This window comes from Erigeron canadensis, chromosome 6 (assembly GCF_010389155.1).
Source record: "Erigeron canadensis isolate Cc75 chromosome 6, C_canadensis_v1, whole genome shotgun sequence".
NCBI lineage: Eukaryota > Viridiplantae > Streptophyta > Magnoliopsida > Asterales > Asteraceae > Erigeron > Erigeron canadensis.
This window is the reverse complement of record NC_057766.1, coordinates 43,581,187-43,593,683: the sequence shown is the minus strand read 5'-3', so window position 1 is coordinate 43,593,683 and position 12,497 is coordinate 43,581,187. Positions and strand designations below refer to the sequence as shown.

At 33.1% G+C, this 12,497-nt stretch overlaps 2 long non-coding RNA genes across 11 annotated transcripts; one reads left to right on the top strand and one right to left on the bottom strand.

Annotated features, from left to right (window-relative positions):
* The first annotated feature begins 1,957 nt into the window (after nt 1-1,957).
* LOC122603735 lies at nt 1,958-6,041 on the top strand. Of its 4 annotated transcripts, XR_006324495.1 has the most exons (6): nt 1,958-2,356; nt 3,009-3,368; nt 3,464-3,580; nt 4,390-4,433; nt 4,689-5,037; nt 5,758-6,041. It is a non-coding gene; the product is annotated as an uncharacterized LOC122603735 (long non-coding RNA). The 4 variants fall into 4 exon arrangements; XR_006324496.1 differs by lacking the exon at nt 3,464-3,580 and having other exon boundaries at nt 3,062-3,368; XR_006324493.1 differs by lacking the exon at nt 3,464-3,580.
* A 2,537-nt stretch (nt 6,042-8,578) lies between these two features.
* LOC122605332 lies at nt 8,579-12,088 on the bottom strand. Of its 7 annotated transcripts, none has more exons than XR_006324588.1 (9): nt 11,940-12,083; nt 11,628-11,828; nt 10,981-11,096; nt 10,344-10,409; nt 10,117-10,259; nt 9,850-10,000; nt 9,347-9,758; nt 9,143-9,269; nt 8,579-8,855 (listed from the first exon to the last, which is right to left on the bottom strand). It is a non-coding gene; the product is annotated as an uncharacterized LOC122605332 (long non-coding RNA). The 7 variants fall into 7 exon arrangements; XR_006324591.1 differs by having other exon boundaries at nt 11,058-11,096; nt 11,940-12,082; XR_006324587.1 differs by having other exon boundaries at nt 10,344-11,096; nt 11,940-12,088.
* Nucleotides 12,089-12,497: the final 409 nt, after the last annotated feature.

The following is a 12,497-nucleotide window of genomic DNA, read 5'->3' as shown; positions in this document are numbered from 1 at the left end:
ATTCCCAAAAAGCTGAGATGACCTTGTTCAAGCTGCTGACGAATAAAGAGAATAGTAGATGGGAGATGGTAGGAACTAACATCTCTGATGTCGATATGTTGTCGGTTCATATGATAGGAAACAAAATCTGGATTATGACGGACACCATCTCTATAAACTCGATCTCGGTAAAAATATTGCGAGTAACAAAGGCGAACCTATTGAAAAGATATACCAAATGTACGAGTATGCTCGGTGTTTTTTGTATTAGGTAGAATGAAAGATTAATATTGGTTCACATTTCAAACTTCGTTTTTTTCTTTACTTCCATTGGTATTATATGTTAATGTTAATACTAATACGGATTATCTTTATTTGTTTATATTTTTCATGAGTTAATATAAGTTACAACATTTTTTATTTTTTTGTATGTTTATATAATAACTTTGCATGATTAATGGTTTAACATAACTTTTTTCATACAGTTATAAATATTATGTATGGTAAATAGTTTACCAAAAACAAATGTAACGGATTTATAAAAATTGGGAGGGTTCCCTCAAGTTATCCCTAGTCAAGTTGGAAAAACTTGAGAGAATCATTTCCCATAATAATTTACATAAACATATGATACCATGCAATCTTCGACTGATGTTACTAACTGTATTCAATCAACATGTCAAGATATCACTAAAATATAAATGACATTGTTCAGTCATGGACACGCATATTCATAACTTTAGGAATTAGGTTCAAGCTTACTAAATCACTTATGATCTTCTCCTTCTGGAAAAATAATAGTCATTATTGGAACCATTGCTAACAATATATTGTTAAGTTTTTTATTGAAGGGAAAAGAAAAAAATGGAGAGGAAAAAAAAATAAACTGTATTGTTAAGTTTTTTTTAAGAAGGGGGCAAATGATTGGGAAGGAAAAAAATGACATGGAAAGGAAATGAGAAGAGAGAAGAAGTGGGGAAAGTTGTGGTTATTTTTTATTCAAGACTTTTCTTCTTATTTTTAAGGTGATTAGGAAGGAAAACTTCTTCTCCCTTTTCCTTTTCTTTTCATCCTTAAGTTAACTATACAATATACCATGAAAGTCTATTATGACTCAAATTATCAGTCGCAAAAGACCCACAAAACTAATGATTGAAATTTCAGTCACTAAAAGCTCATAAATATGACAGTTAAAAATCTTTTAATGACTGAAATATTCAGTCACTAGAGCCACCAAAATGCCAGAAAAAAAAACTAAAAAAAAATACATAAATGTAGCAGTTGGTTGTGTTTAATCAATATATATATATATATATTGAAAAGTTATTTTGAGAAACTTTTTTTTTGAGAGAACCATTGAAAACTTTTCAAATCAAGCCCAACCGATGATTATTCTTTATATGAAAATTGTTTTTTGATTGTTTTTTGAATAACTTATGTATAATTTTGAAGTTTATAATTGTTTGGAGGCATGCATTATCATCCGTTATACAATTATGTGGAGATTTAGATTCTTGATCACATGTGTACGAATATTGCTATGATTACATGTGATCGACTTGCATACATGTGATCATAGCAATATTCGTGCACATGTGATCAAGAATCCAAATCTACACATAATTGTATAACGGATGATAATCCGTGCCTCCAAACAATTATAAACTTCAAAATTATACATAAGTTATTCAGAAAACAATAAAAAAAACAATTTTTATGTAAAGAATAATCATTAGTTGGGCTTAATTTGAAAAGTTCTCAAAGGTTCTCGCAAAAAAAAGTTCTCAAAATAACTTTACCCTATATATATATAGGGGTGGGATAAAGTTAGTCCAACCAATAAAAAAAGTCCAAGGGACCAGATCTGAGCCGTCCATTTTCCAGATCTGATCAAAAACGCGGAAGGGCATGATGGTCTTTTTACGTATACTATAAATACCAACAACTCGTTTCATTCTAACCTAAGACCCGACTTCTCCATCACCGTTGTGTCAACACCGTCGTCCTCCATCATCTGCCACTGTCGTCCTCCATCATCTGCCACCGTCGTCCTCCGTCATCTGACACTGCCGTACTTTCAATCAACACTTTCTTCTTCTTCCTCGTTAACTACAGATTCCGGCAAATAATCCTATTGGATCAATTTTCAGAATCCGGCCAGCTAGGTTTTTTCTTCTGAAATTGTAAATTGTAGATTCAGGCCAGCTAGGTTTTTTCCTCTGAAATTAGAAATTGCACATTCCGGCCACCGGTGTTTTCTTCCTCCATCAATCCGAAACTGTCTTCTTTTTCCAAATTCTGGCGAATTTTCCAATACAATTGGAAAATAACAATGAAGAAGTTAATTCAAATGAAAAGCAAGCTGAATCTAAATCAAGTAAGTAATTACTTTTTGTAATTTTTCTATAATTCACTGTCAATTTATGATATATCACTGTCAATCTGAAACAAGTTTTTTAAAATTATTACTATTATCAATGTTTCATTCTTTGTTGTTGTAGTAGGAGTAGTATTTTTTTTTATTGTTAATTGTTATTTTAATCCCAATGATGATACAATTATTTTGCTTTGTATAGTATTAGTACCAGTTGAGTGGTTTTATGAATGAAAATAAACAAAGAAACTAGAGTAGATAGTGTTTGTCAGGTAGAATAAGTTGATCCTATTTTTAGTTTATGCATTCTACTATTTACAGAAACGTTGATACTTTTTTTTTTCAAGCCAAATACTTCTTGTTTCAATGTCAATATAGAAGGTCTTCCGGTAATACTATTTTTTCCACAATATGTTAGATTAAAAAATGAAGGCAAACCGATGATTCGTTTTAACAACGATGGCGCATTGTTGGCCGTTTCTCAATCGAAAATGGAATATTAGATGAATATTGATTTCTCTAATTATTATGTATCAACACATTATGCCTTTACCACATACATATATTGCCGCAGCTTGTATCCTTTTTAGCATTGTATTTCAGGTACCTTGATGCTTACAAAACAAAACATAATCGCGATTTCCTCAATTTGTAGGTAGATAAGCAGGAGCTACCCCATAGTAAATTGTGACCAAATTGTTGATGCAGGGCTACATGAATCCTGAATGTTTCATGACCCAACAATTGACTGAAAAACTTATTTCTATAGCTTCGGAGTTGTGGAATAAGTGAAGGAAATGGTGAATGAAATTGCGGAAAAATGTATGTGGAAGGTCGTGGTGGGGTCAAGAATGTGAAAGGTCAGGTGTGCATACGTTTTTGCAGCATTTGGTTACGTTTGGGATTGTTACAGAGGAGGATTTTAGGTTTTATAGGAAGCTTGTCGTTGGTTCCACTTGGCGTAAAGAGATGCCTAAACTTGTTGTTTCGCTTGGCCTTGGGGATCAAATGCCTGGTATATTACTCGTAATTGTTAATTTTTAGTTGGTTTCATTTGATAGATACAGTCTATATAAATGGATTCTTATATGAATTTATTGATATATAAAGGATGCTATCAAAGTTGCAATAACTCTATCTGGATCGCAATTTTTAAAGCTATTTGGTTGTTGCTCTAGGACACCTATCATGGGTTGTCAATTTAGTAATCAACTTTTGTTTCTTGGGGTAAGAAACTTTTGTTTATTTAAGTGGCTAAACATGTTTATAAAGTTGTGATTGCCTAATTGGTTGTAGTGGTTTGAGTTAGGTTTTGTTTATTAAGGCTCTTCTAGATTTTATAAAAGATGATGATTTTGTGAAAAAGGAAGCTAAGTTGCATTAAATAAGGAAGGACCATGAGCCGCTTTAAACTGATATGATGTAAAGAAAGTATCTGAACTGTTACTAGGAGTAGTAGTTTTGCATATGAACTTAACTGTTTTGGAGGTTAGATACTTAGATTCTGGTTTTCCGCATTATTTTTAGGAGGCTTTTTACTCTCTACAGTTTTAAGAGCACTTGTCTATACTGCTAAACAAGTGGTTACTACTACCCCGGGTTCCCTGTGTTGGAATTTTGGAATGTTAGTTAATGAATAGATCTGGTGATCTTAAAACCGTTGTCTTAAAATGAATGGTTTTCGGTCTAGTTTACTCTATTTTGTGGGTCATTTGGGCCATGTCTATAAATCAGAGCATGTGTTGTTTTATACATTGTAGGTCAAATGTCTATAAATAAAATGCATATTTGCACAAATGTAGCTGACAGAATGTAATTCAATTCTTAGATTTAGGTAATTAATTCAAATAACCTTTCTCTTCAATCTTTACAGTACTATGGTTTGTATCTATATCTAGGCTGCTCATCTCTGCATAAATTGTGGTGTCAATATGGAGAAGTATTATTCTGATATATGTAAAGTATATGATGATGATGTATCCACTCAATCCTTTGATACAACTTTCGGCTCATTTATTAGTAATTTTCCATTGCAGACCTACAAGTAGTGCTACCACTGCGGTGGTTGTGGCATTTGCAGGTTAGTAAATATGTGCATAAAGATTTCATTATCTCTATTTAGTTCTTTATTGGTTTGTCCAAAAACAACTTTTAGCAAGTTCATTATCTCTGTTGAGTTCTTTATTACTTGATGCCGGTGATTCAAAGAAATTCACTTTTGAGTTGTTAGAGTTAGACGCCATTTGAGTTATCTGAACTTGCTAGTTAGTTGGCTTCTTATGATTTGTGCATATGTAGGTCTAATTTTATGGTATAAATCATCTTAAATGTTTAGGTTGCTGTGAACATTGAAGTTGGACTTGTCCTAGATGTTCGTTTGAGAGAACTTCGAATTTATACCGATTGTGGTCGTTAAAATCTTCTACTATGGACTGTTTAGTAGAGACTATTAATAGAAAAATAAAGAACTAAAAGCTGCAACCATGAGTATGCGAAATTTGGTTATTCATAGAAGTTTAATTTTCTTACCTTTAATGGTATACACTCTACAGGAACTTTTTTTATGTGTCTATCCTCTCACAGGAAAATGCAAAACATGGTGACTAGCATGACCCTGGTCAAATGGGTCCTTCGAGTGTACTGATACTGAAAAAGAGAGCACTCTGATTTCCATGACCATCAATGTAAGTAGAGGGAGGCAGTTTCTATTCATTTTTATGAAATATTTTAACTATAAGTGGTATGTTTCTGCTAGAGGGTCAAACGGATTTTTCTTAAAAGGCACATCAACCACAAATCCACGAGTATATACAAGCTGTCCACCATGGGACTAGAACCCACAACCTTTTGGTGACGGGTCAGCATGCTATCACTATTACAACATTAGCTAAAATGAAAATGTGTTGAACCGTTTAATAGTCTACATAAAGTGTAAGAAGTATTATAACGTCTTAAAATGCTTTATTCAAAAAAATTGGATCTTATCAATACGAAGCTTTTGTATTTTAGTTTGGGTATCAATAAGAAATAAATTGGACAAAGTAAGAGTTGCCTGGTCAAGCAAACTGCTGTGTGAATTCCATTAACCTAATACCAAACTATCTTACTTGCCTGCTTTGGCACCTATAAGTCTATACTCAGGATACACGTCTTCCACAGCTTCAGAAAACTTATCATCATAAACACCACCCTGTCGTTTGTAGCACTGACCAATATTGAACAAACTAGTTTTTTATTATACAACTTTTATTGGACAATGTTACATATATATATGACATCACATCCTTTATAAGACATATTTTCTTTTTTCTTTTTTTATTTTTTTGAGCATCTCATATTTATCAAATGGTCATAATCTATTTGCAAATAGTTCAATATCCAAATTTTGCACTATATTATTGTAGGGCTTGTGGTCGAGTCAAGCTACCACATTTTTTCTGCTGCGGTGGTCTTAGGGATACTAATGGACCTGATGATTCAAGTAGTTGAGGACATATAAGCAAAGATGAGTTCTCCATACCGTCAATAGGAGCAAGTGCAACATGGGGTGTTCTTTTTCACATAAGGATCAAATGTTCAGTTTATTAAGTCTTGTGGTTCATTGTTTTTAAGATCATATGCTATCGTTCATTGCATTTATTGGATTCAAAGCATTCTGGCCAAATAATATAGATATAAAGTTGTAGTTTGTGTGACTTCAGTAATCTATATATATATATATATTTCCAGAAATACCAAGCATTTATTGGATGTTATATGGTTTTAACCTTGTGTAAGTTACTTTTAACCCTGTGTAATTTATGTTACCCTCGTGTGTAAGTTAGTTTTAACCATGTGTAAGTTAGTTTTAACCTGTGTAAGTTATGTTACCCCCGTGTGTAAGTTAGTTTTAACCATGTGTAAGTTAGTTTTAACCTGTGTAAGTTATGTTACCCCCGTGTGTAAGTTAGTTTTAACCATATGTAAATTAGTTTTAACCGTGTGTAAGTTATGTTACCTTGTGTAAGTTATTTCAAACTATGTGTAAGTTATGTTACACTGTGTAAGTTATTTCAAACCATGTGTAAGTTAGTTTTAACCATGTGTAAGGTATGTTACCTTGTGTAAATTAGTTTTAACATGTGTAAGTTAGTTTTAACCATGTGTAAGTTATGTTACCCCCATGTGTAAGTTATGTTACCCTGTGTAAGTTAGTTTTAACATGGGTAAGTTAGTTTTCACCATGTGTAAGTTATGTTATCCTGTGTAAGTTAGTTTTAAAATGGGTAAGTTAGTTTTAACCATGTGTAAGTTATGTTACCCCCGTGTGTAAGTTATGTTACCATGTGTAAGTTAGTTTTAACATGTCTAAGTTATGTTACCATGTGTAAGTTAGTTTTAACATGTGTAAGTTATGTTACCATGTGTAAGTTATTTCAAACCATGTGTAAGTTAGTTTTAACCATGTGTAAGTTAGTTTTAACTATGTGTAAGTTAGTTTTAATCATGTGTAAGTTATGTTACCCTTAAATTATGTAACCCTGTGTAAGTTATTTCAAACCATGTGCAAGTTAGTTTTAACCATGTGTAAGTTATGTTACCCTGTGTAAGTTAGTTTTAACATGAGTAAGTTAGTTTTAACCATGTGTAAGTTATGTTACCGTGTTAGTTAGTTTTAACCATGTGTAAGTTATTTCAAACCATGTGTAAGTTATTTCAAACAATACGACTTCAAACCTTAAACCCTAAGCTACAATATAAAAACCAAAGAATAATCTAAACCCTAAATGTTAAACCCCAAAATGCTAAACCCTAAATTGTATGTATCGTTTTTTCATTAAAAAAAAATATTAAAAAAAATGTATGTATAAACTAAAGCTTTATTACGGGGGCCTTCGACCCGTGCTTTAGTTTAGGGTTTGAAGTCGGCTAACCCTAGGACTTCAAACACTAAACCAAAGCTTTGTTTCCAATCCGAGGGAATAGCTGCATTCTAAAACCCTAAACTAAAAAATTGGTTGTTTTATGAATTATAAATGCTATTAAGATGATAGTTTTATGAATTTGGTTGTTTTATGAATTATAAATGTGATTTCAATTTTTTTTATTAAAAAAAGTATCAAGATTTAGAAAAAAAAGTATCAAAAATATCTGGTAGTTGTTTATTAATAAAGAACAAATAAAATATGTAGTAATATTATTATAACATTAGAACAAATATAAAGATATACACAAGTCCATAATACTACATCGTAGGGTTAGCCATTACCCCACCACTTCAAACCCTAAACCCTAAGCTACAATATAAAAACTCGGGAAAGATCTAAAGCCTAAATAAAAGCCTACAGGAGGGGGACGGAAGTCACGGTACGCTTAAGGGTTTATGGTTTAAAGTGGTAGGTTAGCCTAAGCCTACGGCTAACCCTACTACTTCAAACCCTAAACCCTAAGCTACAATATAAACACCCGGAAAGATCTAAACCCTAAATGCTAAACCCTAAAATGCTAAAAGCCTATTGGAGGGGGACGGAAGTCACGGTACGCTTAAGGGTTTATGGTTTGAACCCTGCAACTTCAAACCCTAAACCCTAAGCTACAATATAAAAACCCGGGAAAGATCTAAACCCTAAAAATCTAAAAGCCTAAAATGCTAAGATCCTACAAGAGGGGGATGGAAGTCACGGTACGCTTAAGGGTTTAGGGTTTGAAGTAGGAGCCCTTTCTCATGGTTGGCACATGTGTAAGTTAGTTTTAACCCTGTGTAGGTTAGTTTCAACCATGTGTAAGTTAGTTTTAACCCTGTGTAAGTTATCTTACCCCCGTGTGTAAGTTAGTTTTAACTTGTGTAAGTTATGTAACCCCCGTGTGTAAGTTAGTTTTAACCATGTGTAACTTAGTCTTAACCGTGTGTAAGTTATGTTACCCCCGTGTGTAAATTATTTCAAACCATGTGTAAGTTATGTTACCCTGTGTAAGTTATTTCAAAACATGTGTAAGTTAGTTTTAACCATGTGTAAGTTATGTTACCCCCGTGTGTAAGTTATGTTCCCATGTGTAAGTTATGTTACCCTGTGTAAGTTAGTTTTAACACGAGTAAGTTAATTTTAACCATGTGTAAGTTATGTTACCTGTGTAAGTTAGTTTTAACATGAGTAAGTTAGTTTTAACCATGTGTAAGTTATGTTACCGTGTATAAGTTAGTTTTAACATGGGTAAGTTATGGATCTGCATTAAGAACTAGATAACTTGATGAATAAAAATTGGTCTAAATTAACTGTGATCATTTTGATACAATATGATACAATTTTGTGAAAATCAAGCACAACTATGAAATAAAATATATACAATCTAAGTTCTTGAAGAAAAGAAACTTATACAGTTTGTCAAACAATATTTATCCGTTTCTTCCTATTCTTACTTGCAGTTCTTTAAGAAAAAATTGGGATGGTGATCTGGTCAGTCGCTATTTCGATTGCTCCAAGGATGTTATATCCACTTAATGAATGCTTCTGTTATTCTTTACCTGCATTCAAGATAAAAAAAACATCATATTTGACAAAGATTAGATGCATTTTAATCCATGTATAGGTAATAATGACCCTTTTGTGAGGTTATATTTCAATTTAATATTTTATAAAAGTTTAAGTTGAAAGAGACTTCTTTGGCTACCCAACTCATAAAATATTACCGGTTTGATCTAAATCCGTTTTGAGCGGTTGCTAGTTGCTACAATGTAAACTGAACTCTTTTTAAGGTTTAAGCCTTGGATATATGTTGATAAACCACCACAGATAGAGGACTGATATATACCTCAACAATGAAACACATCCCGTAGTTATCTCCATGGACATCTGTTGCACCTTTTAAATAGCCAAACCCATGCTTTTTAGCGCTTCCGTGATCTCCAAAAAAAGTTGACACATTCGTCACTCATCATCTGTTGATATGAAACAAAATGTTGGATAAAGATGAAAATGTTTCAGCTTTGTTGAGTGTTACAAGTCAGGAATGTACCTATACAAGCATTTGCCCATCCATGTCGATACTTTCCACAATTATAGGACATGCTTTTAGCTGATCTCCTACTTCTATTGTCCAGCTCGAACTCTGCTCATGAATAGAGGGTGGTTGTATGTCTGTTTCCTTGACGGCCAACTGCAGATTATTAGCACTCAAATAAACACCCTAAAATTAAGGTAACTCTTTTCTTATGCTAAGAAACATTTGGTTTTGAACCAAAGCAGTTCTTGGTTTTGAACCAAAGCAGTTCTGTATTTGTGATATCCCTGTGTTTTGGTTTAAGTCTAATCTTCCTTATGCAGTGATGACATTTCTCTGACCAAGGATTGGCTTGCGACAAGTATAAGACATCTACGAGAAGTATAAGACCTCCATCCTCCAATATTCTTAGGGCTGTTCGTACTGCCTGCGAAGGAAAAACATACACAAATATTCCACAAAGTGAGCTAAACATATTTACATTAAATGTTTTTATAGGACTAGTTAGTTCACCACACCTTTACAGAAGCCTCCACCTTTCCCATGGTAATGGTCTTGTCCAATCCCATCTGCGAGCTGTATATCTCGCTATTACATTTCCTTTTCTTCTCCTTGATAAATTTTTCAGAATCAAATGAAGATGTAGAATCTTTCACTAATCTCAAAATCCTATACAGCAAAATATTATCATTATACACGGTGTACAAGTGAAGATCCAATGTTGCATATCACCGGCAATGCATGACTAAATGATTTACAGCTTGCAGCATAAGAAATAAAAGTACCTTGTTTTCATGTCAGCATCTACTTTGGAGGCGTGCTCACCTATCTTCACAGGCTTCAAAGGGACAAAGGCTGGCCAAAATTTCTGGAAATGGACCTGCTGTCCTTAAGGGAAGATGTAGAAACTTTCACTAATATCAAAATCCTACACACCAAAATATTATCATTATACCGGCAATGCACGCCTAAGTAACTACAACTTGCAACATAATAAATAAGACGTAAATACCTTGTTTTTCGAATCAACATCTACTTTAGGAGGCATGCTCACTGCTATCTTCTTCAAAGGCTTCGACTGCAAGAATAAGATTATGAACGAAAGAAAAAACTTCTTTGCTCGAGCTGAGCAACAAAATTTCATCTAAAGAATTTACAAAAAGCAGTTGCAGACACAAGATAGATGCTTTCATTCTGCGACAGTCAAAAGGCCTTCAAAGATGTCACATAAAAAATGCATAATTGCTTGAGTACCCAACTCTTAGTTCTTCAGACCTAAAACTCGAGGCAACTTCTTTAAAAATAGAACGTATAACTAGAAGTAATTGCAGCAACAAGGACTAATAAACTGATGTAGTTAATCTATAATCTATTTATGGATTTTAATCTTTTATAGTTATTAAGTCATACTATCATCTAAATTTGCTTACTTTCTCCAAAGACTGATTAGAGTTATTTAAATGTATAAACATATAGTCACTATTATAGCCTGGGGAAGTGAAAGTAATTTTGAGTGACTGAAAGCTTTCTTAAAAATTCATATCATCAACTAGATGACTTGATTATACATAGACTGCTAAAACAGACCAACGAAGCAATGCCTAAGTAAGGAACTCTTTAAAAACAAGAAGAAATTAAAAATTAGAAACCAGTGATATCGGTTGGCATGATCCAAGTCTTTATTCTAAGTTACAGGCATATAACGTTCCAAGTTCCAACTTAGCACCTCTTTCTTAAAAACGAGCTTATATATCTGCACATTTCACTGTAAAAACATAATGGGGTCTGTTAAGCTCTACACAGAGATGTTATACATTTGCACTTATGTATTAAATTATATAGCTTAAGTAATAAATAGCGCAAATTTCTATATAAGCAAGAATGCAGATATTGGGCGTTTTGTTAAGCTCTACACAGAGAATTTTTAAAAATCAGCATCAAGAACAATTATATAACACAGTACTGCGTAAGACAATTTCTGTACTGATAGAAAAATGAGATTACATGGGGTTCTCATGCTATAAAACTACATCATGAACGGGTAATATGATTCAAGAGAATTGACACAACTCTAAGATATGTACACTACAGTTCGTACGGTATTCTTCAATATGAATCCCACGACCATCCAAAAGCCCATTCACATTCCCATTATCATAAAAATGTATCAATTTTTCATAAAAACGTATCAAATTTAAGAGAGAAATCCTTTTTCATTCAGACAATTCATCAAACAGTTTGTGTGCAATTTTTATATCAATTCAGATTAAGAAGAATTAAGCCAAGAAATACAAACCCTTGGATTGAGAAATTGCAAAATTGATAACATCTTTCTCTGGTGAAAGTTTCAATCCCTGACTCCTCCATGAAACAATTTTATTTAAAATTAAAAAAATAAAAACAAAATATATTATAAAAAAATAAAAACAAAATGATGAAAATTAAAACTTATGAAACGGTACAAATTTCTTCATTTCGCCGTCACTAATCAGTAAACCTAACAAATCAATTAGATATAATTACAATAAAATAGATAAAAGTGATTAAATCACAATTCAGTAAACCTAATCTTAAAAATGAATTGTAATTAAGCAAAATTAGAACTTACGAATCGATACAACTTTCTTCCGTGCCTCCATCTTTGTCAATTCAATGAGATGAGACGGCCGGAGTAGCGTCGGAAAATTGATCGGATCGGAAGGTGCATAACAATAACGGTAAAGGGAGGAGAAAGAAAGAGGGAAAATAGAAACGATTTGTGTGAGAACGGGTGGAAGAGTGGTTTTGTTGTGGACGTGGAATTACGTAATTACCCTCGTAGCTGTAAAAGTGATGCGGGAGTTTCTTTAATCTGAGCCGCTCAAAAGTTTTGATCAAACGGACATAAATTGGTCCCCTGGACTTTTTTTAAGAGGTGGAGTCAATTTATCTTTCACCTATATATATATATATATATATAGAAACAACCTAATGGCCATATGCCCAGACATTCGTTTTTAATAAATGTGAAGATCAAAACTATGAAGACTAAACATGGCAGTATTCAAGATGACTGGCGATCCGATATCATATATGACTTCTGTGTGACAAGACCACACCAGTTTTATTGAATTAGGAGTCCCTATTATTCCTGCACCTCTTGGATCCACAACATCCCTAACCTGGA